Here is a 7,490-nt window from a genome sequence, read left to right as displayed (position 1 = left end):
CCTGCAGAATTATAAGAGTATTATAAAAATTTATGTATTTTATTCTCCTTCATATCTATTTACTAAATTGACTGTAGTACAGAATCACACAAGTAATTCTGCTACTTCATTAATATGATTGAATCTGAAAACTACCGGATTAGTTTTTCAAGCTAAACATATACATAACGGCTGATTGCAAAGTGGGCAAAATGCATCCAATTTCATTCTTCATTTGTAAAACCAGCAACTTGCACCTCATCTCTTCTATTTTCAATTCAGTCGCCAGGAGACCAGTCGTACACCAGATCTGCATGACTGAGAGCAAGTAATCTACATGCCTCTGTGGCACCTTCCCAATAACACCTATCTTCTAAGAACAGCAAGGCTGCAGAGTTTGATGGCAATGCTAGATTCCTACAGAGGTCATCCTAATTACCTACACAGATTTTGTATAATTTCAGTTTCTGTTTATGTAACAATGACATTGATGTCACACAACAGTGCTTTAATTCACTGGAAATTTCTGAGGGTATTTTTTGTAAGTTATCTACATTTACAAATAGAATTTTTGTTTTTGAAAAGAGTCACTTTAACTTCCAAGCTGCACAATATTCTTTGCTTGATCTCATGATCATGAAAACATAGTAAAAATATATAACATGTTTCTGAACTGGAGCCTTAAAGAAGACTTAGATGCTATGGTCATAAGCAAAGAATATGTGCCCAGGTGGTTAGCTTTTTGTTAGTTTGTTTGTTTTCACAAGCTATTTAAAATGTGTCTTTAGCACACATTATGTATCAACAATTTGTATCACCAAATACTGAGCTTTTCAGTAAATGAAAATATTTGTAAAAGAGTAATGGGTAGTACAATCAAAGTAAAATCAATTTTACAAAAGGAGCAAAGACAACATACTAGTGAATTTGGAAAGTGTAGCCAGTCAGATATATGTATAAAGTACTCTTGTTTTCATGGGAGCAAGGACACACATGCCCACTGCTCTGATTTCAATATTAGGAGCTAAACATGTAACAAAATCAGATTGCTAACTGTAAGGACTATATAATTAATAAATTACCTGTTTCCTTACTCTGTGGCAAATTGAATGTCTGCTGCTAAACACAGTCCCTAGGAGAAGCAATACCTGTTTGTTTTTTCCAGACACAACCAAAAATACTAGTGCATTCCAGCAGACAAGCCTGTAGAGATGCAGCCCACACTAGTGACCATAGCAATATTCAGTGTGCAGAGTCCCACAGGAGAGTGCATTTATCTTACATATTTATATCTTGCCAGAAACCTGCCCGCAAATCCACCAGTCCATTGTAGCAGGTCCACTAGTCCTTCAAACCAGTGAGGAGCGTCAAACAAATTACTTTTTTAAAAGAATCCTCAGTTAAGACTCACACTGCCCTAACAACAAAGAAACTCCCAAAATTATACAAACTGAAGCAGCTTATGGTCCAGAGCAACCAGCTCTGGACCACATAACAGCTTCTGTCCCATGTAACTTACCCAATATATCAGATCTTATTGAACTCCAAGACCACATTTGTTTTTCTCTATTCTTCTGAGCTACATCTGTGTCATTGAGACCAGCCCTGAGATCAGTTTTGCCACTTACTCATTTTCTGGCATGCCTTCTGTGTTGGTCCTGTGACACCCCAACTTCTGTTCTTGAAAGAAAACCCTGGTGTGTGCCCGGTATCCAACAAATTTTTACATGCTGTATGATTTTCAAACACCAGTCTTCATCCACAAGTCTCCAACTCTCTCTGCCTTTGCATATGTCAGACAGTCAGATTTGGGCAACCTTCTTAGAAATACCTTGGTAATATCTGCCTTCAGTATTTGTATGCAAGCTTTTCCTTGTATGCCTACAAAGAAAATGGCAACAGAAACAGAAGTCCTACGCTCTACAATAAATACAGACAAAAAGTGGACATATGCATATAAGCTATAGGACTCAGAAGCTCTGCTGCCTTCAGGTTCTCTATGACTGGAGGAAATGATATGGGTCTTGCAATAAACGTCACGTGCATTAATATTCATATTTTCCATATATTTTTAGCCTGTTTTTTTTTTTTTTTTTTTTTTTTATATGTAGTTTTCTACATATCCCAGTGTTTGACAGGTTGGAGGAAGGTTTGTAAATACATTGCCCAGCTGAGCTTCAGAGTCTGAAGAGATTTAGATTGAACCCACTACTGTTTCATCTGACTTCTGTTGGATTACATGTTCCTCCAAATGCACTGCTAAGCACAGCTTTGAAGCTTTGGAAAAGCTCCAGAGCTGCTTCACTTGACTTCTCATCAGAGAGTGAAAAGTAAGGATGTTTATGGACACCTGTTCTAGAATTCTTTTAAATAAATATTTTAAGAAAGATGATGATATCCTAGACATTTTTTAATTGCTTTCTATTTCGCCCCCTAGTTATATGACCTTTTACTCCCTCAATCCCTTCTTTATTCTCAGTGTGGTTGTAACAGACAGGCCACCTAAAGCGCTTTCGCTAATATCTTACATAGCCATTTGATTTGGAAAGGAAGGGAATGCTTGGCTGGCATTTGCTCTGCTTTGCTTGGCAGAGTAGGGTTATCTTATGCATTGTTTTTTTGTCGCATATTTGTGTTCTTGCAATCTGAGTGCTTTTGTCAAACTTTTTTTCCCCCACAAGCAGGGGAACTACGACTGCTGAAGAAGGAGCAGAAAACTGTTTGTTTGGGGGCAGTGGGACAGGAAGCAGGGAGAGTTTTTATTTTCCTTTTCACAGAACAAAATACACTCAGATCTTAAGGTGCAGATACATGTTTGTTGGCTTGCATTTTTAAGCATGCTTTATTGGCAAACAGAAAAAAAACAAGAGGCATAACGGTTGTTTAACAAGCAAGGGTCCATTACTTCTACATTTTATTTTATTTTATTTTATTTTATTTTATTTTATTTTATTTTATTTATTTTTCTATCAGATTGCAACTTGTTTACTGATTGTTGAGCAATAGAATAGTTTTTGGTAGTTGAAAAAAACAGCTACAACTTAGTATCAATCTTGTTTTTGATGGAAGCCAGTAGTGTCTATGGACTATTTTGACATTTGACTGCCTGTCACCTAATATTATTGTATTGGCATCCAGTCTTACTAACCTCTGCCATAGCTGCAACCACTTTTAATGAAGGAGATTTTGAAACAGAAATATTGACAACTCATACAAGACTTGCCTAAACCATGAAATGACGGCATTGACAACATCCTGACTGAGTGCTACAGAAGTGTTAGAAACATACATTTTTAATGTCTCTTTAAGAGTAAAATGTAGGTTCCAAAAATTGTTCTCGACAAAACTGGGAATATGTGTTGATATCACAGGATCAACTTTTAGTAGATATAGAAAGGTAGGGTCATTGGTCAAGCAGGTATTTTCCCCCCATACACCTACATTTCAAAGTCAGTAGGAGATTTCTCAGCCCTGGTTTACCATTCTTTTTCTTAAGCTGAGAAACACTCAAAACTCAGTCCTTCCCATTGTATTTCTGTATTCAAATGCCAAAAAATTGTACACATATTGTCCCAGCTGGTTTCTTACTGTATTAGATTTCTTATTTCTTACATGTTTCTTACTGTATTGACTTGTATTAGTACAGTATTAGATAATACTGTACTGCCTTACTCAACTGAATACTCATACTTTTTATTGCATTTACTTTTATCAATTCTGCAAACATTTAGTGATGTTAATCTCCAGGTGTTGAGCTCAGTTATGTGAAGACCCAAATTCATTGTCTCTGTATTAAAGTTCAGTCTTTACAATAAACTTTAAAGGATACTTTTATTAGATCCCAAGGGAAAATCACATGAATAAATAGAAATACAAATTTAATAGATGTCAGGCTTGTGAGTTGCAAGCTGAAACTCTAAATACACTGGTCCTTAACTGGATTCCGTCAGAAGGAAAACTGACACTGTTTTCAGATATCTAAACATGGAAAAAAATGCTATACAAGCTAGCTAGCTGGAGGACACTCTTGGCTCTATAAAGCAAACCCTTTTCCCTCAAGTTTCTTCAGCTCTGTTTACATTAATTTTATTTCCTTTTTCTAAAAAAAAAAAAAAAAAAAAAAAAAAAAAAAAAAGAGGAGGAGTAAGATTGTCAGCTGAAAGAGAACTTAAATTACAAAAGGTATATACTTGTCATTTCAAATGCTGAAGGAATCACATGCTTCTTAAAATTATAGATTATCTCACATCCCAGGAACTCTTAAAGAGAAAAATTTTAAGTGCATGAGAATAATTATACCAATCCCTGAGGAAACAAACAAACAAACAAATGTATTAGCTATTTAATTAATTAATCAATTAATTTCACCCATTTATATGGGTGTGATGGTGTACCACATGCAGAAAGTGAGTTACTGTAGTCCCAGCTCTAAGACCTGGCTCTTAGATTACAGAGCAAGCCCAACTAAAATAGTTTAAAATTGGCAATGTTGGATTTGAAAATATTTTAGGAGATTATTTTCTATAAAATGTTTCTATATAATATGTTACTTGGGAAAACATGCATATATATATATTTATATGTATATACATATACATCCAGTTCTCTGAATTTCTAAAAGAAAACAGTATTCTAAATGTCAAAGTCAAAAGCTTGGTTTTTATATTTAAGACAAAAAATGAATTTCATAAAACTTAAAATTGAATTAGAAAATATGAAGAATCAAATAAGTTTATCATATGTTATTCATAGCTTAAAATACTTCTTAAATTCTTTGCAATCCTAGATAATTTTTCCTCTCCCAAATTTTTTCACATTTTTACTATATCTTAATGACCCACAATATCATCATGATAAATTTATTTAGTCATTAAAGATCCTGATATACCTGTGGTTATGTATTTATGACTATTGTCTTGAAAGCAGAAAAGCAGCATTCATATCAACCTCCCTAGCCCTGTGCTGTCTTGGGGAAATACAAGATGGGTTATTCCTTGGAGCAGTCTTGCAGTAGCTTGGGCCAATCACAACCACAGGCAGAGGAGCCCAGGCACTGAGTGTCCAATGGAGCCAAAACAGAGCTACTGACATACCAAGCCAGCAGAAAAATCTGTTGGGTTGGTTAATTAGCTTATTTTATAATAGATAAAATCATCACAACTGATTATACTAGAAGGGTGATCTTGTTGAAATAGCTACAAGCTATGATGTTGAGCATCTATGCTCAACAATCCCTTTCACCACCTCCTCATTACCAGCCCCAATTCTATTTTCCTTAATCAGATCAGAATCAGAAGTCATCCAGATTTAAGTCACAGTTCCACCTAACAGCTATGAAACAGTTGTATTCACAGAATAAATTGAAAAATAAAATATATACCAGGAGGGAGGTTAAAATCCAAGGTTCATATTTGTGTAGCATGTATCAATTTCTCTTCATAGCTGCAACAACACCCCTGAGCAAATGACTGGCATTTCTGGTGCCACGTGCTCCCAGCTGCTCCAGCTGCTGCAAGAGGCTCCCATCACTACAGTGCTTTCATGATTGCTGTCACTAGAGGAACTGCAAAATGTCAGAAACGGTGAGAAAGTTTTATTTTATTTTTATTTTTTTGAGGAAGAAAGACAAAAAATCCCTTACTCCAGACAAATCTTTAGTTATTCTTACAATGTATAAGAGGACCCAGTCTGAACTTGTATCTCAATAGATTACAATCCACATCATCTTGCATTTGGCAAAAGCGCCAGTTCTTCAAAGCTACAAAGAACAATATATACTTAAGTCCATTCTCACCTCAATCAGTTTGTGTCTGTGCATTCTGTGGGGGATTTAGAGGATGCACAGGTCACTGTATCAGAGAACTGAAGAGACATATTATAGTACATTATGCTGGGCTTCACCTGGACTGGACATACATGAAAGAGAATTCAGCTGCCATAGCTCCCTTTGTACCTGTTTTTCAAATTCTGAAAAAAAGCTAAAACGGAGAAAAAGAACTCAACTTTTTTTAAACCCATAAAAACTACAGGACAGAAATATAATCACAGTTTGAATCAAGGTAAACAATATTATCATCAAATTAGTGCATATATGGACACTTTTAAACTAGATGTTCTAAATGAGATGTTTCCATGTTCATTGAAAATTTGTTTCCATCTACATTAAATGCATTACAGTGATTTAATGAAATGGCTTGTTAAATTGTTAGAAGAATAGGTAATATCCATATAAAAAGAAGAGAACAGAATATGGCACGTGGCAAGGTTTGAAGTAAAAAGATTACTGTTAAGTATTTTGTATTGAATTTATATAAATGATTCAAGTGTATGTAAAATACAGCTGAAAAAATCCTATAACAAAGAAAAAATTATAGAGTAGGATTTATCAGCCATTCAGGTTTGCATTTCGACATAACAGCTTGTCTTGGTTTTGTGTGGAACTGGATTTGAATTTAGAAGCAATATCTTCATGCAACACTATATTACAGAACACTTTTTTTTTTTCTTTCCTTTTTTGTCCTAAGAACTTAGGCAAGCACCCATTCCTTTTGTCACCAGAACATTGTCCCATGTGGGTATGTGAAACGCCTGCCTCAAGTCCAAGGTTCAGGGGTTGATTTTAGGGAAGTACTGAAAGCCATCAGCCCCAGTTATTTCTATGGGAACTGCAGACAAAAAGTTATTCATACATTCATAGTAAGCCCCAGTTTATTGAAAGTATGAAAGCATCTAAAGAAAATTTTCTAAAGCAGTTGGGTGTGCTCTCTCTGCATTTAAAATACAACCTCCTCTACTTCGGAAAGCTAATCCTGCTGATGTCCAACGTGCTTTTGGTACAGATATATAGAAAATGTCAATCTTAATTTTTCAGGCTTACAGACTATGGGTATAACTTATGGGTATGTTATACCCATATGCTGGTGGGTATAACTGGTGTGCCATAGTTACATTAACAGAGGTAAAGGGCCAGCACCTGTCTCTATGGAAAGGTGTTCATGAAAGGGTGAGCAGTCATGAGAAAAGAGCTCTGTAAATTCTGGGTTAATTCTCCTAGCTCTTAATTTTGCTAGTTCAAGAGAAATGACATTACTTGTATACACATATTTAACATTCCTTCAGTAATTACAGCAAACAGAGCAAGCTTTGATTTACATGACTTAGGTGAGTAGTGGCATGGGCTACACCATCAGTGTGTGGTGAATGTGTGGTGAATGGGTCTCCACCATTCAGCAGTAGTTGTGGTCCATCCATTTGGCTTCCTTTCTGGGTGAGACCTCACCATCATTGATATGCTTTTTGTTAAAAACTCTCTTTTTTTTTTTTTTTTTTTTTAATATATATATTTTACCTACTACCCTGTTGGCTTTCTTGACCCATTTTAGCTTGTCTTTCTCTTGTGAACTCTTTGGGGCTAGAATTAGTTTTGAAAGAGGTTTGTACATCTACCACCGAGACAGAAGAAAGATGAAAAAACTTTTCTCCTTTGTGGTCTCCAGGTGGATGAAGCTGAA

This window comes from Netta rufina (assembly GCF_964035555.1).
Source record: "Netta rufina genome assembly, chromosome: 6".
Lineage (NCBI taxonomy): Eukaryota > Metazoa > Chordata > Aves > Anseriformes > Anatidae > Netta > Netta rufina.
Note: the sequence above shows the minus strand (reverse complement) of the source record.